This window comes from Hemiscyllium ocellatum, chromosome 16, assembly GCF_020745735.1.
Source record: "Hemiscyllium ocellatum isolate sHemOce1 chromosome 16, sHemOce1.pat.X.cur, whole genome shotgun sequence".
In the NCBI taxonomy this organism is placed as follows: domain Eukaryota; kingdom Metazoa; phylum Chordata; class Chondrichthyes; order Orectolobiformes; family Hemiscylliidae; genus Hemiscyllium; species Hemiscyllium ocellatum.
In genome coordinates this window covers 37,138,821-37,164,966 of record NC_083416.1, presented here as the reverse complement: position 1 = coordinate 37,164,966, position 26,146 = coordinate 37,138,821, and positions in this window count along the sequence as shown.

Genomic DNA, 26,146 nt, shown 5'->3' with positions numbered 1-26,146 from the left:
CACCCATACCCCTACATTCGCCCCTTATCTAACATTACAGGCAATTTAGCATGGCCAATTCACCTGACCCGCACATCTTTGGATTGTGGGAGGAAGCCGGAGCACCCGAAGGAAACCCATGCAGACACGGGGAGAACGTGCAAACTCCACACAGTCAGTCGCCTGAGGCGGGAAATGAACCCGGGTCTCTGACACTGTGAGGCAGCAGTCCTAACCACTGTGCCACCGTGCCGCCCACAAGCTGATGTTTTGAAGCTGATGGTATCATTGAAAAAAAACAGACATATTTATTGTCTAGTTTACAGCAGTCTTTCCTGCGTTATGTCTTACTCATGCTGGAATAGATCTACTGTAGTACACATAAGGAAGAATTGATCAAGAGTTAAATTTGCACTACATGTCCATTTATTGTTGTGGTCTGCTCAAACATCTCCACAAACACTGGTTTAACAGGAAATTAACTAGAAGCAACAATCTTCATGTTCACTACACATTCATTAATGATGCTTGGTTGACCAGACTTATGTTCCAGGTTCATACTCTCTATTTTCTAATGCCAGTACGGTGTGGTGGTGATGGCCTCATTACAGCCTTGGCCCAAATATGGACAAAGGGCTGAACTCTAGAGTTGAGGTGACAGTGACTGCCGTTAATATTGAGATTGTATCTGACCGAGGAAGGCTGAAGTCAATGAAAGAAAACTCTCCACTAGTCCGAATCATAGCTAGGCCAAAGGATGATGGTTGTGGACGGCAAGCATCTCAGCTGTGGAACATTACTGTTTCTCAGGATATGGTCTGAAGCTCAATCAACTTAAGCTGCTTTATTAATGACCTTCTCTTCACCATAAGGTGAGAAGGAGTTGATGGTTATTACCATCACAGAATCTCTCTCTATTAACACCTTGAGAGTTTACATTGACCCAGGAACTGAACTGGACCAGCCATAAAAATAGTGTGACTACAACAATAGGTCAAAGGCTAGGAATTTTGTGGTGAACAACTTATCTCCAAACTCTTCAAAGCCTCTCCGCCATGAAAAAGCACAAGTTGCGAGTATATTGAAAAATTCTCCGTTTGCTTAGATGGGTGAATCTCCAACAAGACTCAAGAAACTACACAACATCCAAGACAAAGCAGCCTTCTTGACTGTCACCACGTTCACCACTGTTATCATTCACTCCCTCCATCTCTGGTGCACATTTCATAATAATCCAGAAATTCCTCAAGGATCCCTTGATAGCACTTTCAAACCTGTGACCTCCACCACTTAGAAGGATAAGGGCAGAGGGTGCATGGGAACAGCAATTCCTGCAAGTTCCCCATCAAGTCACATACCATCCTAATTTGAAACTATATCTCTTTCTCTGATGTCACTGGGTCAAGATCCTACAGCTCTTTTCCTGACTGTGCATTGGGTGTATCCACAGCACATGGACTTCAAAAAGCCAACTCACCACTACCTTCTCAGGAGCAATGAAGAATGGGAAATAAGCAAGTGTCAGATGTATTGGATATTCTGCAGTCAGCGACTGACTCTCTAACTCCAAAAGCCTTACCACCATCTGAAAGCCCAACATTAGAAGAGCTTTTCCCTGCAGTGTCAGAGGCTGGGGCGTGACCTTATAGAGGTTTATAAAATCTTGAGGGGCATGGAGAGAGTGAATAGACAAGGTCTGTTTCCTAGGGTAGGGGAGTCCAAAACTAGAGGGCATGGGTTTAAGGTAAGAGGGGTAACATATAGAAGTGACCTAAGGGGCAACTTTTTCATACAGAGGGTGGTCTGTGTATGAAATGAACTGCCTGAGAAAGTGGTGAAGGCAGATACTATTACAACATTTAAAAGGCATCTGGATGGGTATATGAATAGGAAAGGTTTAGAGGGATATGAATCAAATGCTGACAAATGGAACTAGATTCAGTTAAGGTATCTGGTCAGCACGATGAGTTGGATCGAAGAGTCTGTTTCCATGCTGTACAATTCTTTGACTCTATGATAGAATACACTCCATTGACATATGTTGACATGCTGCTGAAGTGTTGCAATATTGATGTTTGAGAATTCAATGATAGCTATACTAATGAATATCAAGGATTAATGGAGGGAAGCTTGTTGATGAAACAGATGAAGATATTTGGAATAAGGACACTGCACTGAACAAAGCACCTTGACAGGCATATGATTAGGCAGGGAATAGAAATGCGCAGTCTAGGTGGGGCAAAGGGCCTATTCATGTGTTGTGTTGTTCTTTGCTCATTGTTCTCTGTTCTACTACATTGCAGCTACCATATCCTCGCACACAAGTTGTAGGACAGGGCTCTTGTGTTAGGGTTAGCTGAGAACCACCTGACAGCTGTTTCATGACAAGGCCGCGTTGACCCTTTCTTGAACGACATTACGTGAGGTCTGGATGACTAATGTGTATTGTAAAGAGTCTTATCAAGCCAGAAGTCAATCCAATCATCATATATCCATCAAGCTCCTGTGATAATTGTGACAAGAATGGGCGGCACGGCGGCCCAGTTGTTAGCACTGCTGTCTCACAGCGCCTGAGACCCGGGTTCAATTCCCGACTCAGGCGACTGACTGTGTGGAGTTTTTACGTTCTCCCCGTGTCTACGTGGGTTTCCTCCGGGTGCTCCAGTTTCCTCCCACAGTCCAAAGATGTGCGGGTCAGGTGAATTGGCCATGCTAAATTGCCCGTAGTGTTAGGTAAGGGGTAAATGTAGGGGTATGGGTGGGTTGCGCTTCGGCGGGTCGGTGTGGACTTGTTGGGCCGAAGGGCCTGTTTCCATACTGTAAGTAATCTAATCTAACCTAATCTAAAGAAGCAGTTCTCTCAAGAAGCTGGAAATGCAGAATCACATGGAACACACACACAGGTTGGAGCCTCGGCCTAGAGTGACACTACCCTCTGTGCAGGCATAATCTGGATCTTCATGGGGAAGGATGTCAGGGATAATGAGTGCCTGTACTAATATAGTATACTTTTGCTTACTGTTCTCATGTATCTGCTGAAAGTGAAAGTAGCATGACTGAGGTCAACCAGCAGTTCTTCTTGCAACAATACTACTGCAAATAAACATCTGCAGAAGATAATAAAGAGTTAAGTGGGCATCTGTTTAGTTATCAGACCCTCCCAATGCCTTCAATGTATGTAAATATAGTCTGCTTCAAGAAAGAGACGTCTTGGTTTGATTGGACAGAGTCAAACTCCTATGTTTGTTTTTTTGATATGCCACTGTGCAGAACTGAATTATATTTGTGACTATGTACATATAAAGCCTTTTTTTAATGAATAAAATATATTTTTGAAATAAGATAAAGTCACAGCCCTAAGCTCATAATGGCATCCAGGATATCACTGGTGCAGTCCTGGCAAGATCCAACCTATTCATCTCTCTCTGTCCCTTGACACTGGGAATCAAGCAGCGAGGACATTAGGACAATCCTGATGAAGGGCTCTGGCCCGAAACATCGAATTTCCTGTTCCTTGGATGCTGCCTGACCTGCTGTGCTTTAACCAGCAACACATTTTCAGCATTAGGACAATCAGTTAACACCGGTTTTCCACAAGTTCAGGGTGCTGGTAATTACACTAATATGCCAATCACAGCAACCTATCATTAAGCAACAAATCTCATTAATCCAAATGGATACAACTTCCTTAATGTTCAAAACAGTTGTAATGACAACAGCTAGACATTTCAGGCCTATGCTGAGTGTGCCATGACTTGTACATCCTAGAACACTCACAGACACTAGACTCATTCAAAGGCCGTCAGCCTCCTACAAAGTTCAATCCCTGAGCTACGAGGGATATGCCTTCCACATTTGGATGACAACAACTTAGAAAATACACAGATTGCCATGGAGGGATAAAGCACTGCTAACATTTCGACCAGAGCCATTTTAAAGCTGGACCTATGTCCTCTGAAGACAAGGTTTCAATGTCTCTGGTAAGGGCATCAAGAGTTACAGAGAGAAGGCAGGAGAATGGGGTTGAGAAACATATCAGCCATGACGGAATGGTGGAGAGTAGCCTCAATGGGCTGAATGGTCCAATTCTGCTCCTACATCTTGTGCTCTTATGATCTTATCCTGAGATTGTTCCTTATGCGCCTTATTGGTGCAATGCTGCAGAATGAAATAAATCTTCACTGCATCCTTGCATTGCCCAAGCATCATCATTGATACTTCTTCTACTATTGCCATGAAACGTAAATGTGTTCCCTCCATTTGGCTCTGCATTTATAATAAATTGACACATGATTTCACTGTTGCCCACCTCCCATCCTTAAATATTGTTCTGTGACCTTGACAGCCACAGATATGAGGCAGACCTTTCCCTCCCAGAGAATGCAGATATGCAGCAAATTCAGCATTGCTCCCATGAGGTATTGCATGGAGTCCACCATCTGGTTAATCCAGACTCTAGTACCTCCCATCTTATTGCCACCTTCAATGACCCCAAGAGTCAGCTGCAGTGCCTTGACTGCAATCCACAATTTATAGGTGTGAGGTTCCCTGATGGACCACGTGAAATCTAGTCACCCGCCTTTTTGAGAACGAAACATGTTCCGAAGTATCATAATTGTAATGCAGCACATCCCATTGTGTGGAAGGTGCTGCACATCTTTCATTTCATTGAGTTGTATGGTCTTCTGTGGGGCCAGTAAGAGTTGAAAAACATTTACAAAAGTGCCAATTATATTCGATAACATAAGACTCATACCACCACCCTTGGAAGGTGTTCTTTACCTTTCCCTCTGACTATATCTTGGACCAGACCCAATACCCAGCACTGAGGTGAAGGGAGTCTACTTGCTGGTACATTGTAGTCACTTTGAACAGTATGGTAGGTGTCCTCTGGGTCTTTGGGCCTAGAAGACACTGGGCTGTGGGGAGACTGCACAGATGCAGATGCACATTCCCCAGCTCCAGATGTTGGAAGACTAGGGGATCACTGGCATAGGTCAGGGTATCTCTGAAGTGTCCTGAAAAGAGATTCAGAGGGGGTGGGGGATGCTGTCTTCACCATACAGGTACCTACTAGAAGGAAGAGGGAGTTGGATTGAAACCTGGATGCTTAGGTTGAACCCCTACCCCCAGTTCCTTGCTCTTGAAGCTGAGCACCCATACCTGAAGTGATGGAATATACAGCAAAGCATATATCCGGCAGCTTCTGAGAATCTGCAATGCTGCTGCCACACTTTCCAAGAGAGGGAGCCATGTGTTCCCAAGTTGAAGCTACCATAGTCATGAGAATGTGGATGGACTCATCAGTCATTTGTTCCAGCCCATCAAGAGCATCTGACATTCTGACTTGATGGTCCAATGGCCCTTTCTGCTGTTAAGGCATGTCTTCTGCAAACGGTGAACAAGTGTCCAGTTGTCAAATGTCAAACATTTCAGAGTTTCTTCCTCCAATTTCTATGAATGTATCAGTGAAGTGCTCACCAGATTGTATCTTTGAGTCTAACCTAGATATATTACCAGCCAAGATGAATGTTTTGGAGCTGATGGAAGGGGCCAATGTTGACATTTATTCCCATTTTCCTTGGTCCATCAGCTTTTCTCCAAATATCAATAATCTAAAGCAGTTCCAACAATGGAATGCACTCAATATTCTTTATTAAAGCAAAGTACACCACAAAATATACTGCAAAAACCTTGCCCATACATTGTTTACAATCACAGGTGAACCTGCTTACACAGACTTATCGGAGATTTCAACCACAATAATCAACAGCCTGATCTGTCCCAACTTCCAGTCGTTGATCAGATGACACCCTCCCTGAGTTAGCTATCGGCATTGTGAGGGAAGCTGTTTTTTTATATTCTTTCCATGTAAAGAAACTCTGCATTCGAACTTTTTCACTGTCCAACCCCCAGCAAGTGATCAGTTTAATCACCTGCAAATGTCACGATTGTATCATGTTTTCCATATCAGTTTGATCACTGAACTCGTTATGACTTGTTTGTGGCCCTTTGGAAAGAAACTTTCCTCTTGCTGTTAACTTAATGAACTTTGAGCTCAGCTTTATGCTCCTCATGCTTTTTGCCATTTAATCATTTGTATGCTATTTAATAGTACACTTCTATGCCAATCATCAGAAATTCATCAGATATATTGTCCATATTATCACATCAGACTCAATGCAGCTGTTTTAAACAAAACTTCAGCTTTTCCAGAGTTATTGTGACTGTTTGGTTCATTACTGCCAGGTTACAAAGTTCCAATCTAAACACACATATCTCCAGCAAAACAGAGAAACACATCAAAAATATCATTAGATCATCACCAGGCTTCATGTTTTGACTCAGCATTTCATTTAATTTCACAGGAAAACTAAACAGCAAAGTAAATGTTGGAGTGGTTCATCAAAATTGAATGACAGTTGAGGGACCCAATATAGGCACAAAAACTATGAGCAAATTACTGCAAGATGCTGGAAACTGTACTGAAATCAAAAAATGCTGGAAGTCATAGCAGGTCAGACAGCATTCATGGAGAGAGAGCGAGCTAACATTTCAAGTCTAGATGGCTCTTCATCAGAGCTGACCACACAGAGCTTCCTTAACAGGAATAAGGTAACAAAAGTGAGAAATAAAAGCTGTCTGGCAGCTGGAAACTATCCTGGAAATTCAAACAGCACAATGTCTTGTGTCTGCAAGTGAGTGTCCTTTTTTTTTACTTCAATGCCTGATTGGCTGGGTAGAACTTTTGGAATTGTGCTTTAAAACACCATTGAGGTGCTCATCGCATCATTGGAACCAAAATTACATGTATTAATGCCACCTGCTTTTCGGGGTGCAAACTGAGCCCTGGAAATGCAATGGCAAAGTAATACCATTAGTGGTACAGTAAACTGTTGATTTATTTCTAAGGTTAAAAGAGTTGACTTGATGCTTTGAGCAACGGAGGCTGAGGGGTGAACCTTATAGAGGTTTATAAAATCATGAGGAGTACGGATAGGATAAATAGACAAAGTCTTTTCCCTGGTGTGGGGGAGTCCAGAACTAGAGGGCGTAGGTTTAGGGTGAGAGGGGAAAGATATAAAAGGGATATATATATATAAGGGATAATGTTTTCATGCAGAGGATGGTGCATGTATGGAATGAGCTGCCAGAGGAAGTAGTGGAGGCTGGTACAATTACAACATTTAAAAGGCTTCTGGATGGGTATATGAATAGGAAGGGTTTTTTATGGAAATGGGCCAAGTGCTGGCAAATGGGACTAGGATTGGCTAGGATATCTGGTCAGCGTGGACGAGTTAGACCGAGGGGTCTGTTTCCATGCTGTACATTTCTGTGACTCTCTGTTGTATGCAAAGCTAGTTTAACCATCTACCACTCAATCCCAAGTTTTGGCTGTGCAAATTTAAAATTCGGTGTTTAGGCCTTTCAAAAAAATCCACTGCTGCACTATTTTATATATCAGAATTACTCAAGAACTTCAAGCAATCAGAAGTTTCAAAGCCTTTCACCTGAAATTAAAATATTTGTTTTATGAATACTGCCACAACTTTCATATTCTCTGAAAGAATGCTCATCAATTGTGTGAAATCTCAATAGCTAAAAGCAGAGGAAAGAGGAGTATATCAGTAAGAAGAAACTTTGACAATTTGTTTCATCAGAAAACAGATTTTTGTTAAACATTCCCAATATTAAAAGAGGTATTTGAGTAAAAAAGCAATTTTCCTGTTAAAAATCATAGAATTCATACAGAGTGGAAAGAGACCATATGGTCCATAACTTCCTGCACCAACCCCCTGAACCGCATCCCACTCAGACCCAACCTATCCCTGTAACCCTACATTTACCAAGGCTAAGCCATTTAGTCTTCACATCCCTAGACACTATGGGGCAATGTAGCATGACCAATCCAACTAATCTGCACATATTTGGAGTGCTGGAGGAAACCAGAGTGCCCAGCAGAAACCCAAGCACACATAGGGTGAATGTGCAAATGCCATACAGATAGTCACCTAAGGCTGCAATCAAACCCGGGTCCCTGGAGCTGTGAGGCAGAAGTGCTAACCATTGAGCCACTTTGCCACTCCAAAAGGATGATATGAATTGCTTATTCTGCACTGGCTCACAGATGTAGAAAACTGAATGTTAAAATATAGTTTAAAGAACTCTGTGTAATAGGTGCTTGTTGCATTTTAACCTTATTTTTTTTCTGTGTGAATAACTGAGGACAACTTAACATCCTAAGTGCTAACATTGTAACTACTAACAAAAGTGATGGCAAATGGCTTGACCAGTTTTGAATATGGGTACTTTAAGCACCACAATGAATCAATCCTGTGCCAAAATACACCAACTATTTTAAGTGGCTCTGTTGAAGGTTAATTCAAGCAAATATTCATTATTTTCATTTGCTGAGGTACAGAATTGGAGCTTTTCATATTATAGAACACTCCTTCTCCCTCACAGAAAACATTGGAGACATTTCCACATGAGAGTGAAATCTAAGGAACAGTTGCATAAACAGGACAGACATTGTTCTATGAAAGAAATTTACATTTACAAATTGTTACTGTATTTCACAAAGTGAAACCTGCTTTAATTAATTTTAAGCTGACGAAAGGGATATATTGCATTGCAAAACTCGTTATTCACCTGCGTCACATTATATTTTACAAATAGTATGCACTTTGAAACTGGAGTGAAATATTAACATGAAAGTAGTCTAATTAGGACTTGGACACACCTCTCATGCTTGGGAAAAGTATGGTGGGTTATCTATAATTAAAACAAGTTTCACTCACCCAACAGCTTACCAGATAAAAATAATAGCTGATGTGTGCTGAACGTCAGTGACTGGAAAGGTACTAAGTTCAATCCCTGATCTGTGATACAGCAACTGATCTCAGTTAAGTCAGCTGTTTCGATGCAGTGATAATGTCCCTCCCTCTGACACAGGAAGTCCAGGTTTAAGTCCCACCTTCTCCAGTGGTGTGTAATAACATCTCTGAATGGGTTGATTAGAAAAATATCAGTAACTGAGGAAATGGTGGCCAGGAGACCTAGATTCAAGACCCAAAATGTGTGTCATAATGTACTTGAACATGTCTCATGGAGCAGCAGCAGTGTGCCTATCACTGGGCCAGCAGGTCTGTGTTAAAGTCCCACCTGGTCACAGAAGTCCAAAGAAGGTTAATTAGAAATATTTTAGGGGCTCTTCTGGTGCAGTCACATTGTCCAGAAGGTCCATGTTCAATTATTACCTGCTCCAGATAAGTGTTATAAAATGCCTGAACAGGTTGATATAAAAATACCTACAACTGAGGGAATATTTAATAAGAAGCACTGTTCCAAATCACATTCCAGTCACTCTTGCTGGAAAGTGTACACTTATTATCAATGGTTGAGGACTATTGCTCCCTAAATCTCATTTATATATAAAAGGACAGTTAATACATTAAACAACTGTAATCCTCTATTTCATATTTTCCAAAATTTACAGCATATCATGTGAAGCATTTTAGGCTCAAACTTACACAATACCACTTCACAGCACAGTACATTATAGCAAAGCATACAGTGTCTCCAACACTCTTCTATTGTTACCCAAATTGTGCCTTACCACAAAACAGAAAGAAAGTTAGCAAGTATTTCAGAAATAAGTAATGTTTAAAACTGTACTTACATTTTAAACAGAATTTGTGTTATCCTCACTTCTTGCCTTCCAACCTACTTTGAGGAGAAAGTGAGGTCTGCAGATGCTGGAGATCAGAGCTGAAAATGTGTTGCTGGAAAAGCGCAGCAGGTCAGGCAGCATCCAAGGAGCAGGAGATTCGACGTTTCAGGCATAAGCCCTTCTTCTTCCTGAAGAAGGGCTTATGCCCGAAACGTCGAATCTCCTGCTCCTTGGATGCTGCCTGACCTGCTGCACTTTTCCAGCAACACATTTTCAGTTCCAACCTACTTTGTTTATTATTATTATTATTATTATTATTATTATTATTATTATTATTTAGCCAAACATGATCTACAAAATCAAGGAACATATTACTCAGTGCAGTCCTTGTAGTGAGTACCAAGCTAAATAGCCATTGATGATACACAGCATCCCAGACACCACATAATGAAGATGGGAGTAGATCTCTTTGTTCTCACAGAAACTGATTACTTTGTCAGAGTAAACTATTATTCTGACCATCAGGAGATGGGCCAGTTGACTTCAATGATTACAGCTGAGGTTGGCAAATGTCAAAAAGCGCACTTCAGTCTTTACAACATTCCCAACATTGTCATGAACAACAATAACCAGTTCACAGGTGAAGAGTTCAGTTACTTGGGGGAAGATTTGGAAATTCAAGACCATACACCATCTCCACACTAACCTCAGTCAAATAGAAAGGCTGACGCAGCAGCGAAAATCACCGGAGGAATCAAATAGAGCAAACTCCACACAAGGCAACTCTTGATTAGAGAAACATATCCATTGAAGGCATGGAAAGTTGTCCAAAATTAATGTCATGCTGCATCCATACTACTCTTCCAGTAGCAGAACAGCTGCTGATTTTTTAAACCAGTTTTTTCCAAATACTTGCTGTATCTGCATACCAACAGTTTGCAAATTCATCCTTTAGAACATCCAAGTCTCCCTGAGTATCAAAGCTCTGCAATCCTTCACCATATAGATAATACCTTGTTTTATTTATTATTCCTGCCAAAATGGATGATTTCACAATTTCCCACATGGTACTCAATAGATCTTTGCCCATTCAATCAACCTATCTATTTTCCTTTGTAGCCTTCTTCTGTCATTTTGACACCTTACATTACTCCCCATCTTTATGTCAACAGCAAAATTGACAAATATGGCTTCATTCTTTCATCTAAATCATTTATAGAAATTGTATGTAGTTGAAACCTCAGCAGTGATACATCGCACACCACTCACTACATTTTGACAACCAGGAAATTATCCATTTATAGCCACAGTCTGCCTCCTATTAGCGAACCAATCTACAATCTGTGCCAAAATATTATCCTCTATTCTACAGTGTCCTTTAATGTGGCACCTTATCAAATGTCTTCTGGAAATTCATGTACAGTATATCCACCTGTTTCCTTTATCCAAAGTTAATGCAGCTTCCACAAAATAACTAAATTAAATTGCTTAAGCATGATCTCCCTTTTATAATTCTAACTGATTGTATTGAATTTATCTAACTGCCCTGCAATAACGCTTTCATAACAGATTCTAACATTTTCCTTATGACAGATGTTAATCTGATAGGCCTGTCATTTCCCAGCTTCTGTCTCCCCAACTCAGTTTTGAATAAAGGATTTACATTAATTGTTTATCAATCTAATGGAACCTTCCCCAAGAGTTTTAAGAATTAAAACCAACATATCAACCAGCTACTCCTTTCAAAAAACATTGGCTAAAGCTCGTCAGGACTACAGCTTATACAAAAGCAATCTTCTGGGGATGCTGAAGGTCTGAACTAAAAGCAGAAACTGCTGAAGAAATTCAGCTATTCTGAGAAACAGAGTTCATGTCTTCAGTCCAGTATAATTTTTCCTTAGTTCTGAACAAGAGTCACATTGGACTTGAAATATGAGCTCTCTCTCTCTCTCTCTCTCCCCATAGATACCTTCAAACCTGCTGAATTTCTCCAGCACTTTTTGGTTTCTATTTCAGGAACAGGGGATTTGTCAGCCTACAGCTTAAACAATGATTGTTTAGTTCCACTTCCCAGGTAATTGTACTTTCCCTGAGTTTCTCCCGCCCTTCAAACTCCTGATTTATAACCATTTTTGAGATTTTAGTAGCATCCACTACAATGAAGACTGGTGTAAAATGTTTATTCAATTCATCTACTGTCTCCTTATTTTCCATTACTAATTCCCCTAGCTCATTCTGTAAACTCATCTTTTTAAATTAACCCCGAAAATAACCGTGAGAAAATTACTTGGATGCAGCAAGTATAATACATAATGGAATCCTATCTTCACCCCCGGACCCACTACCCCACCATTTCCTGTACCCCGATATCCACAAAATTCCACTCTGCCTCTGCTTGATCAAAGTTAAAAATCACATAACACCAGGTTATAGTCTAACAGTTTAATTGGAAGCACTAGCTTTAGAAGCGTTGCTCCTTCATCAAGTGGGTCATCACTTGATGAAGGAGCAGTGCTCCGAAAGCTAGTGCTTCCAATTAAACCTATTGAACCCCAGTCTAACACCAGCATCTCCAAATCATCTGTACCATCAGTACGTCTTGATTAGACTGCCCTCTAGTGACAATAACTGAAACATGTTCTTTATGACTTTGAATCTCACAGCTCTTTGGATTTCAACCCACGAGTGTATTTCATGAAGCCAAGTGCAGAGCAAACTCTGAAATGTTTCCAGTTTCAACCTACCAGCAAAAAACATTGAAAAGAACTGTTCGAGTACTTTCAAGAGACCAAAAAATTCTGTACAGTACAAAATGTTTTCTACATCGCAGGAATAGAAAATTCCCGAGTTTGAATTTGCAATTTATTTTGGAGGGAACTTTAGAATGTGGCCCACTTTGAGGATCATAAAATGGGTCACACCATGCAAAAGGATTGACTGTCCTGACTAGTACTGATCAGTAAAAGTTGTTCTAAAAGTTAAACAAAAACCAATTCATGATCCTTTTTTACACCTTGTGGGCATGACAAAAATAGATCACTCCTGAGGATCTGTACTAACTTATTGATAACGAAGTTGTAAATACCTGCTCTGGAGAAGAACACTTGTAATAAGCAAAACAACACTGAGGACAGCTAAATGAAAAAGGAAGTGAGTCACAAACAAGTAAATTTAAAAGTTCAAGAAATATAGTTAAAATTGTTGTCACTAGACCATAGGAAAGAATAGTAGGCCAGGAACATTGAAAACAAATGGATGAAAAGAAGGAGTTATAACTCATGGTGTCATTGTGAAAGCCCACTTTGATCTGAGAAGTGTATTAAAAGTCACATAAGAATACCCTATTTGAATGGCTGAAATGATTTGCACAATTACTAACATCTGAATTGAACTTGCTATTTAGTTTATTTATTGCTTTTGAGTTTCCTTAGTTTGTAAGTCATCTACATTTAATAATTGCTGGAAGGCTAGTTCTAGTTGCAAGGTGAAATCTTAACATTACCAAGAATGGATAAGATATGGACAAACTGAGATGTAATATTACAAATCAGCATCCTTGGTGGTGCACTTCTTTTTAATCACCTGTCACCAGTGTTTTATACATCAGTCTTTTACAAGGACTGTTATATGATTCGCCACATTATCCTTTAACCCATTCCTCCATTGTACAGTTCTTGTAGACCTTATAATGTTTCTTTCTTACTATCCAAGCTTCAGTATATCTCCAACAATGTTTCTCTTCCACAGAAGATGTTGGCACTGGTGCCTAGACCAGTACTTATTGGCCATCTTTAGTTGCCTTTGAGAAGTTGGTGGTGGGCTGCCTTCTTGAATCTCTCCAGTCAAGTTGGTGTAGATAGGCCCACAATCCCATTTGAGAGGGAGTTCCAGGATTTTGACCCAGCAACACTGAAGGAATAGAGACATATTTCCAAGTCAGGTTGGAACTTGCAAGTGGTGCTGTTTCCATATGCCTGTATCTGCTGCCCTTGTCTTTCTAGATGGTACTGGTCATACTTTTTAAGATGCTTTCGAAGAAGCTTTGGTGAATTTCTGCAGTGCAAATGCTTCAGCCTCATCTTTTGCACTGTGGTACTGGACTACCATTTTATTGAGGATAAGGATATTTATAAATCCTCCTCCCCCAATAAGTTGTTTAGTTATCTACCAACATTCATGACCAGATGTGGCAGGACTGCAGAGTTTAGTTGTGCAATCACTTAACTCTCTCTATGCTTGCAGCTTATCCTGTTTGGCAAGCAAGTAGTCCTGTGTTATAGCTTCATGAGGGTTACACCACATTTTTAGATATACTTGATGTCACCCCTTGTATGCCCATCTGTACTCTTCATTGAACCAATGTTGATCCCCTGGTCTTGATGTAATGATAGAGTGGGCAACATACTGGGCCGTGAATTTCAGATTGTGTTGGAGAGTGACTCTGCTGCTACTGGTGGTCAACAGTGTCTCAGCTTTGAGTTTCTAGATTGATTTAATCAATCCTATGTTGGACCGTAATTGTGCCACACAACACAATATCTTCAATATGAAGACAATCCACGGGGACTGCGCAGTGGTCAATCCCTCTGATAACCTCATGGACAAATGCATCTGTGGTAGGCAGATTGGTGAGGATGAGGTCAAGGATGTCTCAGAATCACATAATACTTATAGCTTTGCCTTTCGCCCATATCCCTGCTCACCATTATCCAAAGTATCATCCAATGCCCTCTTGAATGCCTCAATTTAACCTGCATCTAACACATTTCCAGGAAGTGCATTTTATACTTTTTTTGTGTTTAAAAACATTCAGGAGAGCTTTTGTTTTATTAAAAAATGTGACATCTTGTGGCATGGTTCTTTCAGTTAATTACTGGGGTGTTCAAATTTATTTTCAAACACAATAATCCCCAACAGGATCGTAACAGTCACGCCTATCATATGAAAGTGCTTTACAAGAAACGATCATTTTTGAAGTGTAGCCATAGTTGGCTGGAGGTGAATAATCACAAGCAGGGTCAATTTAAGTCATTTGTCTCCTGATGAAGGACTTTTGCCCGAAACATCGATTTCGCTGCACTTTGGATGCTGCCTGAACTGCTGTGCTCTTCCAGCACCACTAATCCAGAATTCTCTTAATCTTAAACAATATAATTGCAAAAGGGCCAGTGAGAACCATAAAAGGACTCAATGTTAATCACATTTTAACAAGGTGCAAAAGATGAGGGAAAACATTATTCTGCTTGATTTCCCTACATAGAGAGTGCATTTTAGTGGTGCTTTTGTAAACAACACCTATGGAGATGCTCAGTGGTTAGTACCGATTATTCAATCTAAACCTTTGTCCAGGTAAAGGTTAGATGGTGCATGTATTGGAGACAACAATTAAGAACAACTCAATAACATTAAACAAAAAAAAGAAAAATTACAAGGATGTTGCCAGGGTTGGAGGATTTGAACTATAGGGAGAGAATGAAAAGGCTGGAGCTGTTTTCCCTGGAGCATCAGAGGCTGAGGGGTAACCTTATAGAGGTTTATACAATCATGAGGGGCATGGATAGGTTAAATTGACAAGGTCTTTTCCCTGGGTGGGGGAGTCCAGAATGTGAGGGCATAGGTTTAGGGTGAGAGGGGAAAAATTTAAGAGAGACCGAAGGGGCAACGTTTTCACCCAGAGGGTTCAATATGTATGGAATGAGCAGCCAGAGGAACTGATACAATTACAACATTTAAAGGCATCTGGATGGGGCTATGAATAGGAAGGGTTTAAAGGAATATGGGCCAAGTGCTGGCAAATAGGACTAGATTAGGTTAGGATAACTGGTCGGCATGGAGAAGTTGGACTGAAGCATCTATTTCTGTGTTGTACATCTCTATGACTCTATAACTGTGGATGCCAGAGGTCAGAAACAAAAACAGAAATTGCTGGGAAAACCCAGCAGGTCAGATAACATCTGTGTGGAGAAAGCAGAGTTAATGTTTCGGACCTGATCACACTTTTCCAAGAGGGGTCACTGGATCCTAAATGTTAACTCTGCTTTCTCGACCTGACCTGCTGAATTTTCACAGCAAATTCTGTTTTTGCTTCTGAAGATGATGATGTTGTTCAGCTGCAAGGTAGGAGCATAGCCTCAGAATTATCCCTCCCCTTTCCTTCATTAACATTGCAGATCAAGTACAATATTTTTGCAGCGCAAAAAGTCCTTACTGTTTATAATTGAAATATAACTAAATTATCGACTATGATACTGAGTCATGGAAAATACAAGTTTTCCTTTCAGGATTAAGTAAATCTATGCCAACATCACTATGTTTTTTTTAGCTGTCACTATTTACCACATTCCTGATTTGATTCATTTTTAAATATTCTTCCTCTTTTCAACCAGAAACTACTTTGCACAGCAGCTGAAAAGAGATCAGTGTCTAAGATGGATGCTCCATCTGGTGGCCATATTCCGTCATGGTGCTGTTGCATAGTGCAAGTGGTGAGGAACAATGATGACAATGAATCGCAGGCAACCTCTTCAAGGGACTATGATTTCATTACCGGCTTGAATCAAATTAGAAGCTGACTCTAGAATCAAACTGCCATTTCAGTTTTAAATCCTCTGTTGTGTAGTCATTAACCAATTTAAAATAATACAGTTGATGACCAAATTAAAAAGACCACAATTGATTTTATGCTCATGTTTTGTGTATTGCCAGAAAAAATTAAACTTTAACGCTGAATTTTCTCAAACCCCAGTGAACAAAAGCAGAGCTCAAGCCCATAGAGATACAGGAAGTCCCCTAGAGTTCCCTTTGGTCCCCTAAAATACTTTACGGCAGGGAGGCCTGTTCATTGGGTGTTGTGACTACAGTTCAACAGAGGACAGCAACTTCGATTGAAATGGCCAGTAGAAGCAGCAGCCAGTAGAAGCGACAGCTAATAGTGAACATTAATGCTATTAAATGGCCAATTAGCTTTTATATTGAATGAATCCTCAAGTGGCAGACTTGGAGCATGGGGCAGTGGCAGGGGAGCACACAGTCATGGACTCTGCTTGCCATAATGGAGGCCCCTCTCCCAACCAGAAACCTGCTAGGAATCTACCACAATTTGTCTGGTAGTCTCAGGCTGTTAAAATGTTGACACGATCAAAAAGTGGCCAGTTAGCTGGCTTAACTAATCATTCACCTCGGTCAGTTGAGTCTGTTAATTCACTGGAGCTGCAAACGAACATAGGTCACAGAAATAAGAAATGTGCAGATCTTGTTGCACAATTCGGTGGTATAGAATTTAGTTTATGAGTGCACTGGAGAATTCAGTTGAACAGCAGTTTGACTAGAGGAAACAATATTAGAGAAGTGGAAGCATAATGAATAAAATTGAAATTTTGGATTCAAATAGAGCTCAGAGAGTGCAAACAATCCAGTACAGACTAAGACACCGATAGAGAGACAGACAGGTTTGGCTATAACATTGCCCTTTGTATTCAGCATATCAAGTTTCATTTTCAAGCTCCTGTACCTTCCTAAAGAAACAACTTGGAGTTTAATCCTCACTTGTACAAGAATGAAATGGCAATGGATAGCATGAAAAGTTGACAGAATAATAACTCAACAAATAGATCGATGTTAAGCAAACAATTAAATCTTTGAGTAAATTAATTAAATTCTATTTTTATTTTGGACTTCAAATTGAACATTGACATAGTGTGTGGATTTTCTGTGTATTTGAGACCCACTGATGGCTAATGGCTCAGTAGTCACAAGGAACACTTAGCCCTTCAGGTACCATTATGGAATCCAATTGGTATGAAACAGTTCTTTCAAAGTGTTTTACCACTGGTTATCAAAGCTGTGGGAAGATTGAGGAGGAAGGCTGTTTTCCCTGGAGTGTCGGAGGCTGAGGGGTGAGCTTAGAGAGGTTTATAAATTCATGAGGGAAAGATATAAAAGCGACCTGAGGGGAAACTTTTTCACGCAGAGGGTGGTACGTGTATGGAATGAGCTGCCAGAGGAAGTGGTGGAGGCTAGTACAATTACAACATTTAAAAGTCATCTGGACGGGTATATGAATAGGAAGGGTTTGGAGGGATATGGGCCAGCTGTTGGCAAGTGGAACTAAATTGAGTTGGGATATCTGGTCGGCATGGATGGGTTGAACCGAAGGGTCTGTTTCTGTGCTGTACATCTCTATGACTCTATGACTTCAATGATGGTTCAAAGTGGATTTCTAAATTTTAGATAGGTTCATCAAATTGGCTTGGATCAGCATGTTTTACATGGTGGTACTGAGGCATTAAAACAGAAGTTTCTAGGTTCAATCATCAATCTTCTTCCTCCAATTGACCTCAGTCATCTAGGTGGGGTTTAGGGATATAGAGAAATGTTAGGCGAATGTTAATCAATGTTCCTGACAGGAAGTTCACATACCTGGTGATGAGGTGGGCTGGGCTGCAATGTCCACATTCATTGATCTAACTCGCACATGAAGAATGGTTACTTTGCTGAGGTCCAGAAAGCACTTGGCATTTATGCAACTCAGAAAAAAGGAGAAAGCGAGGACTGCAGATGCTGGAGTTCAGAGCTGAAAAATGTTTTGCTGGAAAAGCGCAGCAAGTCAGGCAGCATCCAAGGAGCAGGGGCTGAAGAAGGGCTTACGCCCGAAACATCTGGAAGCAAACATTACAGCAATCCAATTACTTTGTGACCCTCTCAAATTGTGTTTATGTAATGGAACAAACTCAATCATTGCTATTTCCCATTTTTTTTAGATGCTGGAGATGAGCAATGCCAGACTTAGGGGTGGTTCACGTCAATCTTAGGCATCACAAACAGAATAATGTGTAAGAGCTTATGCCAAACCAATTGAAGCAGAAAACAAGCAAAAGTCTCACTGGGACAAACTGTGGCACCCCATATTAAACACAAAATAGGTGTCTTTTCACTGATTCTGCTTGGGGTCATTGCAAAAATCATAGTTTCTATATCCGCAACATAAGTTTGTGATGTGGACCAAAGATGATGGGCTTCTGTTTATCAATGTTTGACTGAAAGAAATTATGGTTCATCCATGACTGGATGCCCAGTAATCAATCTGACAACATAGATGTAATGAGTTCAAAAGAGATATGATAGCATAGATATTTCTGTGAATTATGTCACCTAGCAGCAGTATCTCAATGAGGGAGTAAAAGAGGCCAAGGATAAATGTATAGAGGATCCTGGAGCTAACACCCTGGGCATAAAGGTGAGTGGAATCTTGACATCAATCTATTCCCCTGTTTTCCCACTAAACCATGCAGACATGGTAAATAATTTCCAGTTTGTCCTCAAGTTAGCAGCTGTGAAGACAGCAGCAGTTGATCAGAATTGCTTTCAGAGTTCAAAGACAAGCATAAAGTCATCCAGGACTGTAGCTCTCGAATAAATTGCCTGTAGGTGCATTCAATCTGACCACAGAGAAACCATTTATATGGAATGCTGAAAGCTTTTTGCCAAGTGACAGACAACATCTTCAGGAGAGGACTAAAGGGGAGAAAACTCTTTTTCAAAAGATCATTCCATGCACATTAGATTACTTTGCACAGTAACTAGATGGACTTCAGAAAAGCTGTACGAAATTTATTGACAAACAATTTAAAATCTCAGTCAAAATGGAAGTAAAATATGATTAGCTCACTGGTAACCGCATCCATTTGTGACTATTATAACTGTATTTAAATGCAGTGATGTGTAAAGAGGCCTACGATTGATCGTTAGAAACAAGCTCCATCATGGGGGAAGAATGACAAATGTTATTAGCTGCTGATTATTCCTCTATATTATAGGCTTTGTAGCAATCCTGCCACAACAGGAGTTTCATCCGCTCTTTTCTCCCAGCTGTTTTATACCAGTGTCATGACCACCTACCAGGCATTTCCTCAAAGTCTTCTGTGTCATAAGAATTTGTTTAAGCCTGCATGTAGCCCTTTTTCATTTTGAGTGTTGCAATTTTAAAATATCCGGCTGCCCAGCTTTAAGCTTTAAACAAGATGAAAGGCTAGTTTGTTACACAACTGTTACTGAAAGTTACTCAAGTAAAATGTGGGAAGGTTAATAACTAAAATACAGACACAAAGACTTAAGGAAGTAAAGATAAAAGTTATAAATGCAAATGAAAATAAGATCAGCCTCTAATATTGTTGGAAGTCAGGCTTGCTTGAAGATTCTCTTTCTGAAGTGCATGTTGTAACTTGAAATCAGCTTCAGCAGCTGTAATGGCTTCTATAGATGAAAGCTTGAGGGTGCTCCCACAGGTGGACTGCTGACAGGAAGGTCTTGAGGGTGAGTGAAGGCTACTTTATTTCATTTGGATAGCATTGCCAGTTTGTGGCTATTGGCAGCCCACTTCAGTACACCTGGAAGTCTCCCTTTGTCTCTCTATTGAGAAGCAGTTATAGTTCCAAAATATCTCTCTCATGTGCTCTCCTCTATCCTCAAGCAGCTTTTATAAGAATCATACCAAGTGGCTACAAATGTTGGCATTGATGAATCATTTTTCTACAAGGCAAAGTCAATTATTGCTGGAATTCCTTGGGATGTCATTCCCATCTCCTGACAGAAATATTGAGTTTTTGCATCTTTTGAGCTTTCAATGGACAGTCCTGGAAACCCTGACTAATTTAATTACCCTGTGTGATTGATTATTAAAATAACAAGGTTTGTTTGTTTACATGGCTGCAATTGAATCCAGAAGAGAAAAATTGTGGCTTTCAGAGCCATTTTCTATGACTCCTTATGCTGAATTTTATGAAAAATCAGCTAAATCTCAACTTCAGTGAATTTTATTAAAGGCTTCCCGTTGTGGGCTTTGGCGAGTTATCTCATACAATTCATTGCTGCTCTACTCATAATGTATGCAGCATATTCTTGCACACTCACTCACAGCAGAAGTAGTCACCTTTGCTGGGATTCATGCCACCATTACCATATCCAAAACCCAGCTGTGCACCAGGAATAGCCCTACACTGTGGATACAGTAGGAAGTAATTCCAAAAAATCTTCTGAGGGCACATAGATAGCACGGGCATCTCTTGATTAGAAACAGAATGTTGCATTCATAAATGTATTGCCAGTTTACATCATCATGTGCCTGATCACCTGTTATTGTAACTGCAGTGACAAGAATGAAGCTATACAATCCACCAATCCTTAGCACAAACCATGGTGGAAGCCTGGCTAAAGGTGATTAATATTTCCTGAATGACCAGTGCAGCAGAAATCTGATGTGAAAGCATCAGATTTTGGAAAGCCTCCAGTTGTTAGCATTAACATTTATTAAAGAGGAAATGTGAAGATACAATAAGCAAAAATGTTGCTTTTGTTTCTGGGTCTGAACAGACACTGCTTACCTTTAAACCAACAGCAAATGATCAATAAATGATTATTTCACAAAATTCACACCTGCAGGAAGTGGGTGTCAATAATATTCTGTCTGGCTTATGGGCCCGATGTTGCACTGATCCAGTCTGATCATGGTTAACTTCCTTTGACCACTGTCCTTGTCTTCCTCCTCAGAGCATGTTTACCGCTCTCTAAGCTATTCAGTAGCCATCACATCCCTTTCTTTGTTCCAGTTGTGCAGAGCACATCATGTTAGGAGTCTGCAGCAGGCTCTGTCTGGAGTATACTGTAATGTTCTACAAGGCTAATCCAAGCATTGCAACCTCATCTGCCGGCAGCCTAATGTATGCTTCTCAATGACCCTAGTGAAAGAACAAGCCGTACAGGGATCTTCAGCCGCAATCAGTGGGTCATGTCATAGTATCATCAGACAGAGTAGCAGAGGCCAGCCCTGGTCTCCCAGAAGCCATCTGTGTAAGCCATCTGACCCTTGAAAAGCAAAAACAGCAGCGTTCTCAGTGATATAGGAAATATGGCAGATTTTAGGGTACTTGGCACAATGTGGTAACAACGATCCCAGTGGACTTGAACATTTATGAATAGAATCCTTTTTTAATAGATAAAGTCAGCTGCAGTTTGATATAGAGCTCTTAACACAACCAGGGTGCAGTACTGCGCATAGATGGAAGCCAGCTATAGTCCTGTTGGCAAAGCCTATTATCCACATAGCAGCACTGACCTCATCACAGGGAAACAAGAGGATCTGTCACTGATTACATCAGAAATAGCTTTGATGCATTGTCGACTGAGAATTCTGAGATCTCAGAGAGGTTCAAGTCTATCCGTGGAAGCTGTCACTTACATAAAAATGTAGCACAGCTGTCAACTTGACAGTCAATAGCAAACAATAGCTTGAGTGTGTTTGTTGGAAAAACACAGCAGGTCCGGCAGCATCCAAGGAGCAGGAGACTCAGCGTTTCAGGCATAAGCCATTCATCAGGAATCATTCTTGATGAAGGGCTTATGCCCGAAATGCTTGCTCCTCGGCTGCTGCCTGACCTGCTGTGCTTTTCCAGCACCACACTCTCAACTCTGATCTCCAGCCTCTGCTGTCCTCACTTTCTCCTAGCAAATAACAGCTACCCACCATTCAGATGACAAGTTCTGATCCAGCAAATGACACAGTTTTGTTACAGTGTCCCATGATAAGCTTAGTCTGTCGCAGTGATATACCTAGTTTATGTGGAAGAAATTACTTTGTTGATAATAGATTCTGGTCTGCTCATGCTTCCTCTGTATCATTAGGGGTATTTCCACAGGAGAATGTCTCCCAACATACTGGGAACACTGGCAAAGTAGAAACCCAGAGGGGCAAGTGGTAAGCAGAAGCCATGAGATATCCATTCAGTCTTCCGTACTGGGAATTGTCACCATCTCATTTTTGTCCACTATCTGAGAAAACAGAAAATTGCACATAAATAAGGTGAGATTTTGTAACATTGAGATGTTAATGCATTCCAATACATCTCTTGCCATTCAATGTCAAAATTCTCATTAAGACTTTGAGTGGAAAATCTGATTTTTATTTTCTTGATGTCAAGAATTTTTTTAAAATGTTATTATTTTTCCAATCTCACCATATTTTCCCATCTGGCTCACTATTACACACATTGTGTAGGGTCTGAGAAGAGTCCACCCATTGTGCCCATTTTGAAGACAGATTACTTTCCTTTACACAAATATGTGATTTCATATCTTCATGTACCTGCACATCTGCTTTACACATTCTTACTTTTCAAATAATAGTCCAGTTCCCTCTTGATCACCTTAATTGATTCTGCTGCCACAATTTCAGGCAATGTATTCCAGATCTTAATCACTTGATGCCTGAAAACATTTCTCCTTAAGTTTTTTTATTGCTTTTATTGCCATTTACCTTAAATCTGCGCCTTTTGGTTTTTAAACTTCCGACCAATGGAAGAGTGTTTCTATCGAGTCATAGAGATGTACAACATGGAAACAGATCCTTTAGTCCAACTCATCCAGGTATCCTAAACTAATCCCATTTCCCAGCACTTGGCCCACATCCGCTAAACCCTTCCTATTTATATAACCATCCAGTCGCCTTTTAAATGTTGTAATTGTACCAAGCCTCCACTACTTCCTCCGGCAGCTCATTCCATATACGTACCATGCTCTGTGAGAAAAAGTTGCCCTTAGGTCCATTTTAAATCTTTCCCCTCTCACATTCAACTTTTGGACCCCTCACCCCAGGGAAAATATTTTGGTTATTCACACTATTCATGCCCCTTATTATTTTATGAACCTCTGTAAGGTCACCCCTCAGCCTCCAACGCTCCAGCGAGTCTTTCTCGACAGTTCAAAGTTTTGAATAGCTCTATCAAATCTCCTCTGAACATTCTCTTCTCCATGAAAATCTGTCCCAACCTTTCTAATCTGTCTATGTGACTGAAGTTCCTCATTCCTAAAACTAGTCTAGTAAATCCTTCGTCCACTTTCTCCAATACCTTTAATTTCTTCCTTTGGAATATTGCATGCAAATCTGGTCTCCCTCCTATCGGAAAGATGTTGTGAAACTTGAAAGGGTTCAGAAAAGATTTACAAGGATATTGCCAGGGTTGGAGGAACTGTGCTATAGGGAGAGGCTGAACAGGCAGGGGCTGTTTTCCCTGGAGCGTCGGAGGCTGAGGGGTGGCCTGATAGAGGTTTACAAAATTATGAGGGGCATGGATAGGATAAATAGACAAAGTCTTTTCCCTGAGGTCAGGGTGTCCAGAACTAGAGGGCATGGGTTTAGGGTGAGGAGGGGATAGATATAAAAGAGATCTAAGGGGCAACATTTTCACGTAGAGGGTGGTACATGTATGGAATGAGCTGCCAGAGGATGTGGTGGAGGCTGGTACAATTGCAACATTTAAGAGGCATTTTGATGGGTATATGAATAGGAAGGGTTTGGAGGGATATGGGCCGGTTGCTGGCAGGTGGGACTAGGTTGGGTTGGGATATCTGGTTGGCATAGGCGGATTGGACTGAAGGGTCTATTTCCATGCTGTACATCTCTATGACTCTATGATTCTAAGTGTGATGTCCAGACTGGATGCAATAACCCCCATTCAAGTCTAATAAGATTTTAGCACAAGTTTCTTGCTTTTCTTTTACTCTACACCTCGTTAATGAAGCCTAAGATGGTTTCATACATTGTTCCATTTTCTGTAAAAAGGAATTAATTAAAACAGGAAACAATTATGTCTGTAAGTGTTCCTGTAGGCCTCATTCTCAATAGCATTAGGGAGCTGGGGTATTGTGTCATACAACACCCAATTAAGCAGTGTCCTAACATGGGCAGAATGGCAAAATAGAATCCAAGAAAAGATTTCTGTCCTTTCCAAGCTTAAAATGTAATTATTTCAAATACATGGAAATCAAAAGACAACCAGTATACATAACATGCTGACAGCTGTGAGTAAACCCAAAACATTTTACACGAACACTGCTTTGGAAATTCGACCGACATCAGAAGCAGAAATAAAAGCCTCTGACAAAACTGTGCAAAAGGGGAAAAAAGAACCCAAAGTGCAGATTAACATTCAGTAGTTTCGTAAAAAGCATTAGCAATGAAGGGTCAGCCATATCCATCTGTAGCCAAGAAACGAAGAATTACCTCCCCTTTACAGATGGGAGCTTTCTGAAAAAAACTGGTAGAAATTCATCCAACATTTTTTTGAAAGTGTCAGCGCCCATCTCCTGCCAACATCAAACAATCAAGTCTATTGGCATGAAATGCAAGCCCTTGCCCCAGTGTTAAGCATCCCAATTAACAACCTTGTAACAAGAGAGAAAAGCCTAGCCAGAAAATATAAGTCTAAGGTCACTAACAAAATGCTGATACATCAACTAATTTGGGAATGTGCACAACCCAAAGGACAGAATGCACTAATTAGAAAGTACAAGCTCATAATATTACAGGCTATAGACACTACACCGAGGAACATGCAGAGTTTGAGAAAACAATGGACATAAGAGCCTTGTACAACTGAGTAAAATGTCTAGATATGATAGTTGCCAGAAGAAAATCAGATTAAGAGGAGGGTGAGAAATAAAGCCAAATGATAAATCTAAAGGTGAAGATTAACACTGGAGTGCAGAGTATCAGCACCCCACTTAGACAGAAGATATTTAGGAAAATCTGTAAGAACATGGCATCAAGAAAAGATGCTCTGAAACTGAACAATATCATGCCAACAGCACACAACAAGACCGAGACTCATCAGCTCAGAATAGCCCAAACGAGAGGGACACTCAAAGGAAAGGATGCTGACTGCATTTTCTGCATTATCATAACTAATAGTTCTGTGAATGCTGCAATTGTGAAGAGCTGAGATGAAAGCAGCAACATAGAGGTTTAAAGAGAACACACCAGTTGAAAAGCACCCCCTGATCTGATGCAAAGATCTGACTTAAATGTGACCAAACTCTTTTGATGAAAAAGTTGGATGCTTTAAAGATTTTGACCAAGCAATGAAATTGATGGTTCATGCTCTACTTAAAAAGTACATAAAAGAAAACCTTGAAAGAGAGGTCCAAGATAGAGATGAAAAAAAACAGATCACCAGAGCTATAGAAACCCAATGGATGGTTAAGAATTTACCTGGATCTCAAAGCTATTAATCAATTCATAGAAAAGGATCACTGTCCTATTCCAACACTGGAACCAATCCCATCAGCATTGGAAATGGCAAAGGTTTTCAGCAAGCAGAATACCACGAGTAGTTACTGAAACATGAACGTGAACATAGAATCCTAACTGCTGACATTCAACATATGTTTTGGGCAATATAAATTCCTTGCTTCTAGATTTTGGCCTTCAAATGAGCCACAATAGGTTCTATCAAAAAAAGTAGAGGAGATGTACAGGGGACATAAACTAGCAGTCGGCACTGCAGATCATATCCAGATATATGATATAAACAATAAAGGGAAGGATAACCATGAATGTGAAAACTCAGAGACCAGCAAATGTTGTTCGGCCAGAAGACAATATGATATAGGAGCAGATTTAGGCCATTTGGTTCCACCATTCCATTATGGCTGATATGTCTCTCA